Consider the following 19,136-nt stretch of genomic DNA (forward strand, 5'->3'; position numbering starts at 1 on the left):
CACCGCGATGGTGTAGATGCTGAGGAACTCTGACAGATGCGTCTTGCCGTCGTACTTCTCCGGTACGTCTGGCTTGAAGTTTTTCGTGCTGGGCCACTGGACTTGCCGCAGCTCACGAGTGAACGCAGGGCAACCTACCGCATACGGCAGATCGCCTAGTTCCCCTGGCGCATGCATGTCATCAGAGGGCCCAGCGCGCTTGTCAGACTGACGTCGCGCTTCTCTTCGGCGCTCGATGCGAGTTCGAGCGTCTTCTTGTTGCCGATCATGAAGGACTTGGCACTGATCGCGACGAGCTCGTGGATCCGACGATGCAGAGGAGTCGCTGTTGAGGTGGATCCGGCGAGTCGGCGATCTTGGCCTTCGGGGCGGTGATTGCATGGTAGTTGCACCTCCACCCATTTCGTCGCCACCGGCTCGCGCCCGGTAACCCTGCCGCGGCGGCGACGCGCTCGGCCGCCGTGGAGTGTCGCCTTTGGCGTAGCCGATGAGACTCTGAATCGTGGCCCTCCATTCGTCGATCTTGTCTGACGTCGGAGGGTAATCTAGGAGAAGTTGAGCTCGCGCCAAAGCTTCTGCTGGAGTGGTGGGTGGCAGGGGCGGACGGCGCGAGGAGCGGGACGTGCTCGAACTTCTAACTATGTTAGAAGGAGCAGTATCCCGTCCGGGCGACCGTGCCCCGCTCGCGCCAACATGCTGGCGTGCATGCTGGTCTTGAGCGCCCCGAGATCCACCAGCTTGGTCTTGAGCACGCGGAACATGTACAGTCACCGAGGTTTGTGCAGCCTTGTCTTTGGACCTGTCGGCATCATGAGCTTCCTCGTCGACGTCCGTTCTTCCGCCGGCGTCCATTCCACCACCCGTTTGCTCCAACGGTGGCGGAAGTGACGTGGACGGAGCGGCTGCCGCCGAAGTCTTCTTCTTCGGTGGCATGTTGATGAAGGGAATGAAGATCTAGCTCGTGTGAACGCCGGATCAGGTTCACACAATCTCGACGCCCCCTACCTGGCGCGCCAAAGATGTCGGGGAAACTGATCCTCGAACACCTATGGGGCCGGCGGACCGGGCCCCTTTCGGTTCGGCGGGGGGCGGAGATCGCACAAAGAGCAGATCGAGGCGAAGCACACGAGCAGTTTACCCAGCTTCAGAGCTCTCCGGAGAGATAACACTCCTACTGCTGCTTGTCTGGTTCTATTCTGTTCTTGCTCTAGAGAGAGCGTAGTGTCTTTCTGGGTTACGAATGAGTTGAAACGAACCGAACCCCCTCTACGTTGTGCATCGGCCTCCTTTTATATGCCAAAGGGGTCACCGACAGGTGGCAACGCAGAGAAGGGTACAAATGTAAAAAGTGGGGTGGTTGGTATAGTTACTTGTACAGTGCACCCTACCTAACCCTGACGGCAGGGGACAAGGGCATTAAAGGCCTGTCTGAGTCGCCCAAACAGTGCAGAAAAGGACCGTTAGGGGCGCCACCGTTCGCCATGACGGCGATCTTGTCAGCTTCGCATGCCACTGCGCACCGCTGGCTGCACAGCCTCCCGCCACGCGCGCCTGGAGAGGCCCCCAGAGCGACATGTTGGTGGATGTGCTGGAGCGTGGGCGCAGAGTGGCCGCCTGCCGCGGCAAGCGCCTTGCCGCTGTTGTTATCTTGTCGGGTCCGAAAGCTTGTCGCTCGTTGGGCCTCGAGGTACCTTGTTTGGTCTTCCCGGCAAGCTCCTCTTGCCGGGGCCTTGTTGCCTTGCCGGAGCGTGTGGCGCGTCGCGGCAAGTTCTTTGGAGTGCCTCGGTTGGCCTTCCCGGCAAGCTCCTCTCACCGGGGCCTTGTCTCCTGAGCTTAAATACTTTGTTCTTGAAGGGCTCCAAGGGAACCTTTGAGGATCTTGGTGTTCGCCCGGCAAGCCTTGCCGCGGGGTGCTGCAACTGCCCGTGCACAAGTTCAGGGTACTAGGGTACCCCTATTCTAGTACACCGACAGCGACCCGGGCCTCAAACAGTCAAGTCTCTGTGTTTCAGTGTCATCCCTTCAATCATAAGAGCCTTATCTACCAACTCCTGGTAGTTGGTGAATGTTGCCACCATTAACTGCATGCTCATCTCATCATTCATCTCTTCCATAAACTTCTCCTGCTTTGCGGCATCTGTGGCCACATCGTCAGGGGCATAGCAAGATAACTTGTTAAACACATCCGCGTACTGAGCCACAGTATGGTTTCCCTGGCGTAAGTTGTGAAACTCATGCTTCTTCATACTCATAGATCCTGTTGAGACATGGGTTGTATGGAAAGCTTGCTGAAACTGGTCCCATGTAACAGTGGCTATAGGATAGGTGACTATGTAATTCTCCCACCATGAAGCTGCTGGTCCATCCAACTGATGTGCGGCAAAATGCACCTTCTCAGCATCTGTACATCCTGCAGCAGTTAACTCCCTTCCAATCCTGCGGAGCCAATCATCTACCACTATTGGCTCGGTGCTAGTGGAAAACACCGGTGGCTGCAACCTCAGAAAGCAGGCTAAGTTGTCAACTAGTGGTGGTGGCGGTGGGTTGTTGTTATTGTTGTTGCCTTGGTTCTAAACTAACAACTGCATCAGGGTATTCTGATGCTGGATCAACCGAGTGAGCTCCAGTGGGAAAGTAAATACGGGGTCACGTCTTAGAGGCATCCGATGGGTTTAGAGGGAAGAGAATAGAATAGAATGAGGTCTAATGAGAAAAACACTACCCATATGCACATGAGACAAACACAATCATTTTACTCAATCCATCAAGCAAGGGCATACAATCGATCTAACTATCGTTACAAAAGTGCTCGAACTATACTATATACATGGTGGAATACTACTACTGATGTGGTGGCCTACTAAAAATATTGAACGGTCGAAGACTCCATGATGTCTGCTCCAGCTTCATCTTCATAGTCATCATTGCTATCATCGCGGTCCGAGTCGGTGTCGTCGATGATGATGTAGTCCTCCAGACGAATCTCCTTGGGTTGTTCGTCTTCTCCTCCAGGTGCGGGGTCTCCCATGAATACTCCTAGCTTCCTTTCCAAATCATCATTCTTCTCCAGTAGTACGATGATTTCCTCCTCATAATCTTCACGTGTAGCCTTGAGTTCTTCCTCCAGTTCCGTGATCCTAGTCAACGCCTTCTTCAGATCTATCATGCCTGCACACATCTGGTTCTCCTAGCGACGAATGTGCTGGTTTAACTCCTGGATGAAAGCTGCAATTGATCTATCCTTCCTGGTGCTGATCATCTCCTATTGCTCGTCTCGGCGCCCACAAATCTGGTAGATAGTATCCTTAAGCTCCTTATGTTAAACTTCTCCAATGCGTCCCATAGTGATGTGAGCTGCCATACTCTTTCCTAGACTCCAGGTTGGTGCATCGAAGGAAAACTCTATGGACTTAGTGACTGGCGTGAATGTCCTTCCTGGAACTTGAACTTGAATCATCCATCGCTCCTCTTCTGGTAAAGTGGCGTTGTAAGTCCCGGTGAAGCTTGGTATTCCAATGTTCAGGTACCTAGTGACTTCCTTCAAGTGTTGTCCAAAGGGTGCGTTTTCATCCGGTTGTGCAAACTTGTTCCTTGCGTCCGCCATCCTAAAGAATAGAAAATGGAGAGAAGTCAGAAATGAGAAGAGAATAGTGATCTAGGGCTTTAGATTAGTGGTCGTGTCCTACACTCAGCGTGTGCTCTGATACCATCTTGTAGCGACCCGACCTCAAACGGTCAAGTCTCTGTGTTTCAGTGTCATCCCTGGATCGGTAATGCTGACACACACAGTACTCGAGGATTTATAACAGAGTAGCAATCACACACTTATTACATCGAATGTCTCAAAAGAGAACTTATTACAATAAATATGGCTTAAGGCCATCTAATACGATAACAACGGAAGGATTGGAAGATAAAGTGAGTCCATCAACTCCAACGGCATAGCTGAGCTACACGGCAACGACCTAACGAACCTTACTCCTCGTCTGAGAAGTCTGCAACATAATACATTGCAGCCCGAAAACGGGTCAGCACATGGAATGTGCTGGAAATGTAACACAGTAGAGCAAGAACAAAATAATGCTATCACTACATGCATATTTGGCTGGTGGAAAGCTCTATGGTTATAGTTTTGTGAAAAGCCAATTTTTTCCTACAACAAAGGAATAGATTGTATCTAACTATCATGGTAGTTGAAACATCATTGAGAAGGTTCCTCCAACTCAATCCCAATTAAAAGTAATTATCAACCCAACAATATAAATTTAGAGTGATGAGATACTTATGATAATCCAAGTACTAGATACTCAAGATTTGTCCATAACCGGGGACACGGCTAACCATGATTAGTTTATACACTCTGCAAAGGTTTGCGCACTTTTACCCACAAGACCCGATCTCCTCCGTTGGATTTCTCGCACTGCCGGGTGTTTGATAAACGGATGACCGAGACACAGTCTTTTAGAAGCATTAACTCCTTACTCCGGGCAGACCATACCAACCTACATCCCTCTACCTGCTGATCCACTTCTTCAAGAGCTTCACGCGACTTACTCAACTATGCTAGAGCCCATAATAGCTTGTGGCTTCACACGGAAGTTTCTAGCATGAAATATCTCAGTTCCCTTTGAGCCTGGGTGGCGGACCTTAGGATTATCACACGGGTACTCCGGGATATCCTAGGACAACACTGGATTCTCCAGGTGCCCAACAAACAATCCACCCAGATGTGTATTTAAGTTGCCACCTTAAGTTGAACCATTAATTAGTAATCTCACATCTGTCATGGATTCACTCGCCCAAACCACGTCTACGAGCATAGCATAGCAATATAAGCAATAAGTAGAAGTAACTCCCAAGGGTTTGATAATAACAGGGCAATATGTTCTACCTCATCAACTACTTCCCATCCCACATGTTAAACACATCCTAATCATGCAATGTTTGAGGATTGGAGCTAATGTATAAAAACTGGGTATGAAAAGAGTATGATCAAAGTGTTACTTGCCTTGCTGTTGATCCGCAAACCTAGAGACTCGTAGTAGCACACTTCACACTCCGGGTGTTCTATCGCAAACAAACAATAGCATGCATAAGCAATCAAGCAAAGAATCATGGGTAAAACTCAACTAAGAAGATCTAACCAGAAAGTTCAACTTAAGAACTCCAGTTTGCAAAAAGAATCAAATCAAACGGAGCAACGAAACTGAAACTGTGAAAGAAACAAGGTCTGTTTACTAATCTAGACTAAAGTCAATTTTTACAGTACCAAAATCTTATTCAAGTTAGCTAAATAGAAAGACGGTTTCGGGACGAAGATCTAGGCACTTGAATCGCCTGATTTTGATAAACGAGCAAAAAGATAAACTAAAACGAAAATCGGATCAGAAATTGCGATCGAAAATAATCGCGGAAAACCCGAGGAAAAGAAAAACTGACGAAGAGGCTAACGAACGAACGTTCGCTGTCTGCGGCTAACGAGTGAACACCGTTCGTTAAAACGAACGTACGGACGAACGTCTGCTAAATAAACTAAACCGGAAAACAAAATAAAACCGATCTATTCTAAAAAAACCTAGGGTTTTCTAAAAAACCGGATCGGTTTTTCTCTCAAAACCGGCGGCGGCGAGGCGACTACCTTGGCGGGGCTCCGGCGAGGTCCGGGTGGGGCTGCGGTGCAGCGGGCGGTGCGGCGCGGTGTACGGGAGGTGCGGCGCGGCGGGCGAGGCACGCGGCGGCGGTGCGACGTGTGGCGGTGGGGCACGGCAGGCGGCGGGGTTGGCGGGTGTTGGTGTGTGGGGGGGGGGGTGCGGGGCGGCGCTATAAAAGGAGGGGGGCTTGCTTGGGGGATGGCCAAGGCGGCGCGGGAGAGTCCCGGCCGGACTCGGCTTCGAGCGGCGGCGGCCTCCCGGTCTCCTGGAGGGAGACAAGGCGCGGGGAGGTGGGCCGGCTCGGCTAGGCTCCGGCCCAGTCGGGCGCTGGAGATTTTTTTTTCTAAAAAAAATTCGCCAAAACTAAAATAAATCCTAGAAAATAAAATAAAAATATAAAAATGCCAAAACAAATTTTCACCGTCCAAGTAAAATATTTAGAACAAGATGAACATTTTCTTGGCCCTAAAATGCAACTTTGAAAAACTTGCAATTTTTTTCTACTTCACATAAAATAGCAATAAACTCCAAATAAAATCAAATATTTGATTTTAATATTTTTCCTCCAATATTTCATTTATTTTGGAGAAGTCATATTATCTCCTCTCATATATTTTAATATGAAATATTTTCGGAGAGAAAAATAATTAAAACCAAAAATCCTCGTTTCAATATTTGATAAAACTCAAATATGAAAACTGGGAAATCTCCAACTCTCTCCAAGGGTCCTTGAGTTGCTTAGGATTTCGAGGATCGTGAAACGAAATGCAGCAAAAAATATGATATGCAGGAATGAGCTATGTATAACATTCCAAATTGGAAATTTGGGATGTTACAGTTATTTAGAATCTCAAATGATGTTAGAGGTGTTTGAAAACATGCTTCTATGGTTCAAACTTAGTTAGAACAAGTTGCTAAATCACAAAGGGAATTACTTGATGAAATGAATCACAATATGCATGACTTTGCTGTTAGAGTTACAACTAGAGGAGGTAAAATGACCCAGGAACCACTTTATCCTGAGGGACACCCAAAAAGAATTGAACAAGATTCATAAACAGCTAACACTAGTGCACCTAGTCCTTCTAAAAAAGAAAAAGAAAAATGATAGCACTTTGCATGCCTCTAGTGAACCTGAAATAGAGAAACCTCCTGATAATGAAAATGAAACTTCTATCTCTGATGCTGAAACTCAATCCGGTAATGAACACTCACCTAGTGATAATGAAAAAGAGAATAATGAGGTTCATGAAGACTCTCGACCAATCAATGATAAAGAACCAGATAATGATGTGGGATCGAACCACCTATTGATCTTGATAACCCACAAGCTAAAAATAAAAGATTTGACAAAAGAGACTTTGTTGCTAGAAAACACGGTAAAGAAAGAGAACCGTGGGTTTAGAAAACTATGCATTTTTGACCCAAGTCAACTAAAAAGAATGATGATGAAGAATTTGAACGCTTTGCTGAAATGCTGAGGCCAGTCTTTTTGCGTACTCACTGGACTGATATCCTGAAAATGCCTCCTTATGCAAAGTATATGAAAGACATCATCACAAATAAGAGAAAAATACTGGAAGCTGGAATCTCCACTATGCTTGCTAATTATACTTTCAAAGAGGGTGTCGGTGTACTAGAATAGGGGTACCCTAGTACCCCGAACTTGTGCGTGGGCAGTTGCAGCACCCCGCGGCAAAGGCTTGCCGGGCGAACGCCAAGATCCCACAAGGTTCCCTTGGAGCCATCCAAGAACAAAGTATTTAAGCTAAGGAGACAGGACCCCGGCAAGAGGAGCTTGCCGGGAAGGCCAACCAAGGCGCTCCAAGGAACTTGCCACGACGCGCCACGCGCTCCCGCAAGGCAACAAGGCCCCGGCAAGAGGAGCTTGCCGGGAAGACTAAACAAGGTACCCCGGGGCCCGGTGAGCGACGAGCTTCTGGACCCGGCAAGATAACAACAGCGGCAAGGCGCTTGCCGCGGCAGCAGGACACTCTGCGCCCACGCTCCAGCGCATCCACCAACGTGTCGCTCTGGGAGCTTCTCCGGGCGCGCGTGGCGGGAGGCTGTGCAGCCAGCGGTGCGCAGTGGCATGCGAAGCTGACAAGATCGCCATCGTGGCGAACGGGGGCGCCCCTAATGGTCCTTTTCTGCACTGTTCGGGCGACTCAGACGGGCATTTAATGCCCTTGTCCCCTGCCGTCAGGGTTAGGTAGGATGCATTGTACAAGTAACTGTATCAACTACCTCGCTTTTTATGTTTGTACCCTCCTCTGCGTTGCCACCTGTCGGTGACCCCTTTAGCGTATAAAAGGAGGCCCATGCGCAACGTAGAGGAGGTCGGAGGTTCGGAGGATCGGACAGTTTGATCCGATTCATTCGTAGCCCAGAAAACATCACACTCTCTCGCTCGAGAGCAAGAACACCAGATAATACAACCAGACAAGCAGCAGTAGGAGTGTTATCTCTCCGGAGAGCTCCGAAGCTGGGTAAACTGCTTGTGTGCCTCGCCTCGATCTGCTCTTCGTGCGACCTCCGCCCCCCGCCGAACCGAAAGGGGCCCGGCCCGCCGGCCCCATAGGTGTTCGTGGATCAGTTTCCCCCGACATCTTTGGCGCCGGCGGGTAGGGGGTGTTGAGATTGTGTGAACCAGAACCGGCGTTCACACGAGCTAGATCTTTATTCCCTTCATCGACATGCCACCGAAGAAGAAGACTTCGGCGGCAGCCGCTCCATCCACGTCACTTCCTCCACTGTTGGAGCAAACGAGTGGTGGGATGGACGCCGGCGGAAGAAAGGACGTCGACGAGGAAGCTCATGATGCCGCCAGGTCCAAGAACAAGGCTGCACAAACCTCGGCGACTGTACATGTTCCACGGCCAAGGAGACAAGACCCCGGCAAGAGGAGCTTGCCGGGAAGGCCAACCAAGGCGCTCCAAGGAACTTGCCGCGACGCGCCACGCGCTCCGGCAAGGCAACAAGGCCCCGGCAAGAGGAGCTTGCCGGGAAGACTAAACAAGGTACCCCGGGGCCCGGTGAGCGACGAGCTTCTGGACCCGGCAAGATAACAACAGCGGCAAGGCGCTTGCCGCGGCAGGCGGCCACTCTATGCCCACGCTCCAGCGCATCCACCAACGTGTCGCTCTGGGGGCTTCTCCGGGCGCGCGTGGCGGGAGGCTGTGCAGCCAGCGGTGCGCAGTGGCATGCGAAGCTGACAAGATCGCCATCATGGCGAACGGGGGCGCCCCTAACGGTCCTTTTCTGCACTGTTCGGGCGACTCAGACGGGCATTTAATGCCCTTGTCCCCTGCCGTCAGGGTTAGGTAGGATGCACTGTACAAGTAACTGTGTGTGAAGCGTGCGAGTTCCACTCCAAACAGATACACCAGCCAGCTCAAGCTCTCCAGACGATCCCTTTATCCTGGCCATTTTCGGTCTGGGGGCTCGATATCCTCGGCCCCTTCCCCCGAGCTGTCGGGGGCTTTGAGTACTTGTACGTCGCAATCGACAAGTTCACAAAGTGGCCGGAAGTGCAGCCAGTGAGGAAGGTGACAGCACAGTCAGCAGTCAAGTTCTTCAGGTCAATTGTTTGCCGTTTCGGGATCCCTAACAGGATCATCACCAACAACGGCACACAATTTACGAGCCGCACCTTCATGCAGTACGTCCAAGACCTTGGCGCCAAGGTCTGCTTCATTTCTGTTGCTCATCCGAGAAGCAAGGGTCAAGCAGAGAGGGCAAATGCTGAAGTGCTGCGCGGGCTCAAGACCAGAACTTTCGACAGGCTGCGCAAGTGCGGAAGAAACTGGATTGAGGAGCTGCCGGTGGTTCTTTGGTCGATCAGAACGACGCCAAATCGAGCCACTGGCCAGACACCTTTCGCTCTAGTCTATGGAGCAGAGGCAGTTCTCCCCACGGAACTCGTATACGGATCACCTCGAGTGCTCGCTTATGATGAGCTTGAGCAAGAACGGCTGCGGCAAGACGACGCGCTGCTCCTTGAGGAGGATCGTCTTCAGGCTACTGTACGAGCTGCTCGATACCAGCAAGCTTTGCGCCGCTATCATAGCCGCAAAGTTAAAGCCAGAAGCTTCGAGGAAGGCGACCTTGTTCTTCGGCGCGTTCAGTCCGCCAAGAATTCCAACAAGTTGACGCCGAAGTTGGAAGGCCCTTATCGGGTGAGACGAGTCACAAGGCCTGGCGTTGTCCGCCTTGAGACCGAAGATGGCATTCGGTGAGCAACTCCTGGAGTATAGAACATCTTCGTAAGTTTTTCCCATAAGGCGCGGTTGCCGGAACCCGTTCTGGCAACCACCTTTTGTACAAGTCTTGCCGCTGTTGCATATAATCCTTTGTACAAAGCCGGGCGCAGATCCCGTGCATAAGTAAAACCCCATGTGCTCCGCACAACTTGTCCATTTCATGCGTTATTTCCTTTCTTGCATGCGATTATCTGACACTTTGTGCAGCACCTACATCCGGTAAGCAGTAACGAGCCGAAGAGCTCCATATTATTATTTTCTCTTCTTTCTTTTTCTTTTAAAGGAAAAGAAGGTTCTCTCGCACACAAGTTTGCCGGGGGGGAAGGAGAAGATTGTGGTATGGGCCAGGCGTCGTTCAAGCAAAGACTTGCCTTACCGGGAAGCAAATGACAGAAAAGCTAAGTTGCCAAAGTTTGAGCAATCACTTTTTAAATTTTTGAGTTATCTTCCTCGAACGACCCTGCTTTGTATGGAAAACCTGTGCGCGGAGGAACCAACTCGTGGCTAGTTGCGCCCTTACTTTGTTTCGAGTCCGCTCAACAGCTTAAGCGTGCTGCATCTAGTCGCGACAAGGTTTCTTGTCGGAAGCAGCGCCGCCAGCAGGCTGCTGAAGTTCCGCACTCAGCGCTCGCGGCTCGGGCGCCTGCGCCGACAAGTTCCCTAGAAGCGTAGGGTAAAACATACAAAGGAAGGAATCTAGTAGAGGAAATAACATAGCAATTGATAACAGAAATAAAGTTATATTACAAGATAACTTGTCGCAGCTCTAACAGACTGTTTTCATAACATGATCAGCAGCGACAAGGGAAAAGAAGAAATGGGCGGCCTAATCTACGCGTCCGCCCTCGACTCTCTTGATCTCGCTCACCTTGTCCACAATGGGTGCGACAAGGGCCTTGAGTGCATCCAGATCGGCGTCAGGCGGCAAGGACCTGAGGACGTTGGTGAAGCTGAGGCCTGGATTGCGGAAGGCTACCTTCATCAGCACCTTCTGGAGAACCCCGGCGCAGATTTTGCGCGACTCGTCGGCCAGCTGCTTCGGGATCCTCTCCCGGAGCCGCTGGAGTGCCGTCGCCACGCCCTTGAAGAACAGGCTGAGCTTGGCGCTGGGTTGAAGACTCTCGTCGGAAGGATACCCAAAGTCCTCCATCCCCAGCTGCGCCAGCTCCTCGTTGATGACTGCGGCAGTGTTCACCAGACCCTCGGTCCAGTGCTCCACTGTGTCTCTGAACGAGTTCTGGGTAACTGCAATGCTCTCCAGCAGCGCCGCGTCAGCCTTGACCTTCTCCGACAAGGTCTTCTCCCGCTCCTTGGCGGCCTCCAGCGTCTGCGTCAGCGTGGCCAGCTTCAGCTCCAGGTCTGCTTTGGAATCCTTGGCGGCGCTGAGCTCCTTGCCCCTCTCAGCGAGAAGGCCTTGCAGCTCACCGTGGGCGGCAGCATCCTTCTCACGCTCACGCTTGAGCGCGGCAAGCTCCTCGCCGCTCTTCCCAATGTCGGCCTCCAGCTGCGCCACCTTCTCCTCTAGCTCTTTCTTGGCGGCCTCTGCAGTTGCCGCGGCGTCCTTTGCCTCCTTGAGCGCCCCGCCAAGTGCTCGCTCACGCTCGGCGAGCTCTTCCTCGTAGCTGTCGAGGTTGGCCTTCCGCTGCACTAGTTCACCTTCCCGCGCGGACTGCTTCTCGGCAGCCAGCCTTTGTTCCTCCTCAGCCTCGGCCTTCTCGAGAAGAAAGGCCGTGCGCTCCTCGTCGACTCGCTCCCGCTCCTGCGCCAGGGACCGGAGAGCTTCTTGATTTTGGCCCCGGAGCTCCTCCGCGCGCTTTTCCATGTCAACTCCCGCCTTCGCGACAAGCGCTTCCCGGGAAGCCAGCTTGGCTTGCCGGGTGCGGTAGAGTGACAGCAGCTTCCGCAGCAGCTGCTCCTCCTCAGGCTCGCCGCTGCTGCTGCCGGGCGCGTCAACCAATGACAGTCCAGCAGAGGCGAGCACCTCCCCGTCAAAAGTCTCCCCCTCGACCGGCGCCCTGGAGCTCGACGCCCAGGGTAGCTTGATGAAGATATTGTCACCGGCCTTCAAGTAGGCGCCGGGCTGGGGCTCCTCGGAGCCCGGCTCCGCAGAAGCGGCAGAGGGTTCGGCGGTCGGCGCAGCGCCCGGCGCTCCTGCGGCCTCAGGGTCGTCAGTGCGATCGCCCGACCCCTCGCCGGCTTCCGCAGCAGCAGCCCCGGCGGCCTCCTCGCCGGCGGTCTCATCAGCACCGGCACCTTCCTCGCCGGCGCCCTCTGTCTCCATTGGCTCAGCCGTAGATGGGTCTGAAGAACGAAGAAGGGAGGAAAATCAATCAAAAATCCAAGAAAGGAAAAACGGAAGAAGCAGAACCCAAGGGAAAGTTTCTGGGCAAGTGGATTACCTGCGCCAAGATCTTCAGTTGCGGCCTCGGTCGCCGCAGGATCAGCAGTGCCGTCCCTTGCCGGAGAGTCCCCCCTTGCCGGAGAGCGCTCCCTTGCCGGGGACTCCTCCCTTGGCGGCGCAGTCGAAGCAGGTGGCACTTCGGGACCAGCCTCCGGGCGCTCCTGATGAGGCTGCTCTGCTCCTGCACAAGTCAACAAGCAAGATATCAACAAAGGAAAAAGCACTCAAGCGCGCCCGGCAGCAGAAGGCTAAACTATGAACTTACGCTGGGGGCTGCGCTGGGGGCTGCTCTGAGGGGTGATTGCCGGGTCCGTCAAGGTGGTCTCGGGCCCACCTCCTGCTGACACGATGGGGTCATCCTCGATGACGATCACCGCGGCCTTGGCCCTCTTCGCCGCTCTCTGGGCCAGTGTTCTGAAAAGAAAGGAGTCCAGATTGGAGCAAGTCAGATACAAGATATAAACAGCAAGATTGAAGAACTACAAGAGCACCAAAGAAACTCACTCTTCTTCCTCCTCGTCGGAGCTGAGCGCGGAAAGATCGAAGTCCGGCCCTCCTCCGGTGCGGCGAGGTGGAGGAGTAGGATCCCTTGCCCGCTTGGCGGGGGCAGTGGCGGTGGCCCGGGAAGATCCCGCTCCAGTTGCCGCTGTTGCGTGAGGCGCTCCCGCGGCAACATTGCTTGCCGCGGTAGAGCGCGTCGCGCGGCTCGGTGGCTGTGGAGCCGGCTGCCGCCCCGCTGCGTCCCCGGCCCTGCGAAGGCGCCTCCTTGGCGGGGCCGGGGGCTCCGCCTGCGGCAAGTTCTCTGAAGGCTCAGCCTCCTCCTCGCCGGCCTCGCTCGGCTCGGCTTCGGAACCGGCAGGCTCCTCCTCGCCCATGAACTCCGCGCGTTCGGCAAGGTTTGCCGCCTCTGCAGCCTCCGCCTCCTCCACAGTAAACCCAAACACACCCGCAGCAGCTGCGGCCGCAGCCTCTTCCGCCCTAGTAGCGATGAGCTGCAGCTCCTCGTCGGTGGTGTCACGGGTGAGGCTCTTCTGCTCGTCAGCGCGGACCGGCACTTCCTCCAAGGTGTCGAAGAACGCTCGCACAACGTCATCCGCAGGCTCTTGCCAAGTTGGGACGATGCCGTGTGAATCGCACAACGGCATCATGGCGTGGATCCGGTCAAGCGAAGAGTTATTGCACAAAGGAACTACGCCCCTCGGCAGTGTGAATGGGTGCTGAGGGTCGCGTTTGAATAACTCCAAGAGCATTGCGTCCAACTCCAAGACGGTGAAGTTGTAGTTGAGGCCCGGCCGCAGCCTCATGATGTCCGCCGAATTCTTGAATTCCCAGGCGGGCCTCCCCCTCTCCTGCAGGGGGGCAATGCGGCGGCGGAGGAAATCTGCCCCGACAGCACCTACGGTGAGCCCGGCAAGCCTGAGGCGAAGAATCCTAGAGATGGCGATCTTTAGCCTCTCGTCTTCCGGGGCCACGTTGCTCCAGTCATTGCCGCGCACTATTGGAGTTTGGCGCACGGCGGTGAAGGGCTGCGGATTCTCCTCAACGATCCAGCACCACTCCGCTCTCCACTCCTCCCACTTGCTGCGGAGCTCACCCTCCAAGTACGCCTCTTTCTTGCCGACTCTCGAGACCCAGGCAATCCCTCCGGCAAGCGGCTCTCCTCTCTCTACCCGAGGTATGAAGAAGTGGCGGAAAAGGGCAACACTAGGGTGGACTCCGACAAAGTTTTCGCACAAGTGTGCGAAAACTGCCATGGTCAGGACAGCGTTGGGGGTGAAGTCAAGGAGGCGGAAGCCATATGTGTTCATAATGTCACAGAAGAACTCCGAGAAGGGCGGGCAGAGCCCGCAATAGAAGAATAGCGGGAAGAACGGGTACCCATTTGGAGCCAACTCCGAGGCAGCGGCCGGGAGTACCCTCGTGCGCGGATGCGCACGCGTCTCCGTCGCCCAAAAGAGGTAGAAGTACTCCCTCAGCTCCTGCACGCCGAGCTGGGGGGTGAAGATCGCCCGCTCCTTCCGCAGCGCCGCGAGCCGCTGCGCCTCGGCCGACTTCACGCCCTTTCCCTTGTCGGCTTTCGGGGCCATGGCGGAGGTGGTGGGGAAGGTCGACGGCGTGGTGATGCTGGTGGCAATGGGGGGGGCGGAGCGCTGCTCTCTCGGCTTCGAGAAGAAGGGGGGAGCGGCGGAGTTTGTGAAGAAGGAGTAGCAGCAACCAGCGAGGGGGAACGAACTGCCTCTGTTTCCTCTGCTTATAAAGAGGGACGGGGCGGACGTTTCGGCCTTCCAAATAAACAACCACCCACGATCTCTCCCACGATGCCGCATTCAACGCGTGCCGTTATGGGAGAGCGCGGTGGATACGGAGCAAGATTTGGCGTGGCCCAGCCCGCGTGTGCCCGTGCCCTGTCTTGGGCCTGGCCCAACAGCGCTCGGCACCGTGTCTGGCCCAGGCCCGGGGGCTCCTGTCGGTGTACTAGAATAGGGGTACCCTAGTACCCCGAACTTGTGCACGGGCAGTTGCAGCACCCCGCGGCAAAGGCTTGCCGGGCGAACGCCAAGATCCCCCAAGGTTCCCTTGGAGCCATCCAAGAACAAAGTATTTAAGCTAAGGAGACAAGACCCCGGCAAGAGGAGCTTGCCGGGAAGGCCAACCAAGGCGCTCCAAGGAACTTGCCGCGACGCGCCACGCGCTCCGGCAAGGCAACAAGGCCCCGGCAAGAGGAGCTTGCCGGGAAGACTAAACAAGGTACCCCGAGGCCCGGTGAGCGACGAGCTTCTGGACCCGGCAAGATAACAACAGCGGCAAGGCGCTTGCCGCGGCAGGCGGCCACTCTGCGCCCACGCTCCAGCGCATCCACCAACGTGTCGCTCTGGGGGCCTCTCCGGGCGCGCGTGGCGGGAGGCTGTGCAGCCAGCGGTGCGCAGTGGCATGCGAAGCTGACAAGATCGCCATCGTGGCGAACGGTGGCGCCCCTAACGGTCCTTTTCTGCACTGTTCGGGCGACTCAGACGGGCATTTAATGCCCTTGTCCCCTGCCGTCAGGGTTAGGTAGGGTGCACTGTACAAGCAACTGTATCAACTACCTCGCTTTTTACGTTTTTACCCTCCTCTGCGTTGCCACCTGTCGGTGACCCCTTTAGCGTATAAAAGGAGGCCCATGCGCAACGTAGAGGAGGTTTGGAGGTTCGGAGGTTCGGACAGTTTGCTCCGATTCATTCGTAGCCCAGAAAACATCACACTCTCTCGCTCGAGAGCAAGAACACCAGTTAATACAACCAGACAAGCAGCAGTAGGAGTGTTATCTCTCCGGAGAGCTCCGAAGCTGGGTAAACTGCTCGTGTGCCTCGCCTCGATCTGCTCTTCGTGCGACCTCCGCCCCCTGCCGAACCGAAAGGGGCCCGGTCCGCCGGTCCCATAGGTGTTCGTGGATCAGTTTCCCCCGACAGAGGGAGTACCTAAAAAACTTGGAGATCCGGCAATACCAACTATACCTTGCTCTATCAAAAAGAATTATGTGAAAACTGCTTTGTGTGATTTAGGAACAGGTGTTAGTGTTATGCCTATCTCTTTATATAAAAGACTTGATTTGAATAAACTCACATCTACTGAAATATCTTTGCAAATGGCTGACAAGTCAACTGCCATACCTATCGCTATCTGTGAGGATGTGCCCATTGTTGTTGCTAATGTTACTATTTTGACTGACTTTGTTATACTTGAGATGCCCGAGGATGACAATATGTCGATTATCCTTGCTAGACCCTTCTTGAATACTGCAGGGGCTGTTATTGATTGCAATAAAAGCAAGGTCACTTTTCGTATTAATGGTAATGAGCATACGGTGCACTTTCCGAAGAAACAATTCCAAGTGAATGGTATTAATGTTATTGAAAAATCTTCGACAATCACTATTGGAAGTTTTCAAATACCTCTACCTACTGTAAAAAATAAATATGAAATACTTATTGTTGGGGAAATGCATATCCCCATTGAGGTAACTTATTGATTTATGAAAGTTCTTATGTTTCATGCTAATCGAAAGTGGTTGTTAATAAGACTTGATCAACCTTATTAATGAATCATTTTTGAATGGTATGAAGTTGATGAATTTAGTAAGCACTACTTTGTGTCCCTAATTTTTATTCTCCTTTTTATTAGTTAAATAAAATAACATGCCATGTTTCGTCTGTTTTTTGAATTTCTCGTACAATAAAAAATGACCCAAAAATAAAAGTTCTCAGAATGCCCTGAAAATTTTATATGACTTTTTCCTGAATATGTAAGAATTTTTGGTGCAAAAATTCCCAGAGGGAGGTGCACCAGGTGGGCACAACCCACATGGGCGCGCCAGAGCCCCCAGGTGCGCCCTGGTGGGTTTTGGTCCCCACGTGGGCCCCCTCACTAATCTCTTCATCCCACATTGTCACCTACCTCTAGAAAAAAATCACTCTTGTTCTCTCTCTAGTGTTCTTGAGCTCAAACCCACGGATTTCGATCTCTTTGCTCAAAGCTCCGTTTCCGAAACTGTTTGGGGGGATTGTTGCTTGGTATGTGACTCCATCATTTGTCCAATTAGTTTTTGTTTTAGTGGTTTATACTTTGAATAAATAGCTACTCTTGGTGCTGCTATAGATGTGCTTGCATGTTCAATTCTTAGTGTTCTAAGTAGTTTGAATGCTTGCTATGGCCTCTATGTATCCCTATGAGTAGTTGCTACCAATTTTGTGAAGTTTTGTTGGAAAAAATTTGTGAACTAAAAATTCAGATTTTTGTTCATAGAAAAAATTGTACGCAGACATGAATATCTTCAGGAAATTTGGCTCTAAGAAGAACTCCAAGGGTGTTATTGGGTAGTCTTTTGACAATGATCTCCACCCTCGGAAGTTGGCGGAGGTACGACCATGCGAATGGCCGCACATCCCATTCCTGCAAGAAGCCGGAATTCATGAGGAGTTCATGCAATTCATTGCCAATGCAGGTCTCACTAACTTCATCGCAGATGAGTGTGACCAACACCAAATCCTCAAAAATGTCTTTGTTCAAAGCTTTACATTCTTGCCTAGAAATAATCCTCCTGAAGTGAGCTTTGACTTATATGCTGAAAACCACCAGATACCACTTACTGAATTTTGTGACATATGCCTGATCCCGTTCGATGGGAGTTTGGTTGAGCCTAGGCCGTCTGAGTTGGTGATGAGAGGAGAGTGTCAGCCATCACTGCCGGTGGCTTACATTTTCATATTGTTCTTTACTTTGCACTTTTTATTACCAAATGCTTGCTTGCTAGGGAGAAGGTGGGTGCACTTAGTTCACCAGACCTTGCTGTTTTACGTCGTGCAATAGAGGGCGACGACACTTATAGCTTGGGAGCTATCATGGCTCGTCGCCTCCATCTTAATAATCTCAAGGGTGAATACATGGTGGGATTTTTGCTACTCGTTTGGCGGCTCACTTCGAGGTGGCGATACGCCCCCATGATGTCCCTCTTACCACAGTTTACCTAGACCGTGTAGCCATGGATCACCATCACTTTCTTGCACATGATCGTTCTGATATTGCCATTCCTTATAAGTTGATTTATAGCATTGACACTCGTGATGTTATCCCCTTGCCTGCACCTTCTTTGTTTGATTCTGTTGCCAGGGGCGGATACCGGATTATGCCTGCAGACATCCTTGCCTACTGGAACGATCAGGCTGCTGCTGAGGCTGCACATGCACCTCCGCAGTGGGATGAATGGATGCCCGCTCCTCAGGATCCCTACTACCCCTAGGCTACTGATCGATTACCAACTTAGGCCAAAAGCCTAAGCTTGGGGGAGTACGTGTTTCTCACCGACATTATATTCATGTTCACATGTTATTCTAGTTGTCAGTGCTCACACTTTTTCATTGTATCATCCATGCTTAGATTTATTTTCTTGCTTTCTTCTTGTGTGTTTGAAAAACTTTAGGAAAACCAAAAAAATTAGTTGTAGTAATTTACTTTCTATGCATGCTTAGTAGTAGTACTAAAAAGAAAATCCAAAAAGATTTCCTTGTTCTTCCTTTGCTTGTTGGGAGCTTTCCCGTGTAAATAGTTTTTATCGTTTTTGCTTGTTGAAGAAAACCAAAAACTCCAAAAATATTTCAATGTGTTTATCTGAAATTATTTTCTTTTATTCGAGTTGTACCGAGGAGAAGACCATGATGAAAATGTTGACTGAATCCCACATGAATAACTATTGAACTAATAAAGAGCCCTTTTTACCTTGTCTTCCCCTGTTGAATAAAATGTTCTGCAGATTCCAGCTTAGTCCACGACACTCTTGCACTATTATTATTGTTATTATTATTTTCATATCATTCGGTTGTGCAAGTGAAAGGCAATAATGATGACATTCGATGAACTGGTCATGGCAAAGAGAAACTGGTCGCTTAACATGGAAGATGTTGATAACTGATGGTCGTGAAGTGAATGAGAAGGGGGCATGTCTCAAAATTGTCATTTATCTCTGTTTTTAAAAATAGAGCTTTGGCACCTCTGCAAATCACTACTTCCATGTGCGAAGGGACTTTCTACTTACTTTTATGTTGTGTCATCGCCTTCTAAAAACAAGCGCCAGAAACTAAGTAGAGCACATCTGTCATGATTTATGCATTGTGTATAGCTAATGTTGGGTGCATCATGACTGGATCTTTTCTACCATGAATTACAATGTTTAGTCGCTGCTTGAACTTTGGAGGTGCTCTGCATTTATGTTTTATGGTCTTAGAAAGGGCTAGCAAGATACCACTATTGTCATATTATATCATGGTTGTTTTGACAACATGTTGCTGT

Source organism: Triticum aestivum, chromosome 2A (assembly GCF_018294505.1).
Source record: "Triticum aestivum cultivar Chinese Spring chromosome 2A, IWGSC CS RefSeq v2.1, whole genome shotgun sequence".
Classification (NCBI taxonomy): Eukaryota; Viridiplantae; Streptophyta; class Magnoliopsida; order Poales; family Poaceae; genus Triticum; species Triticum aestivum.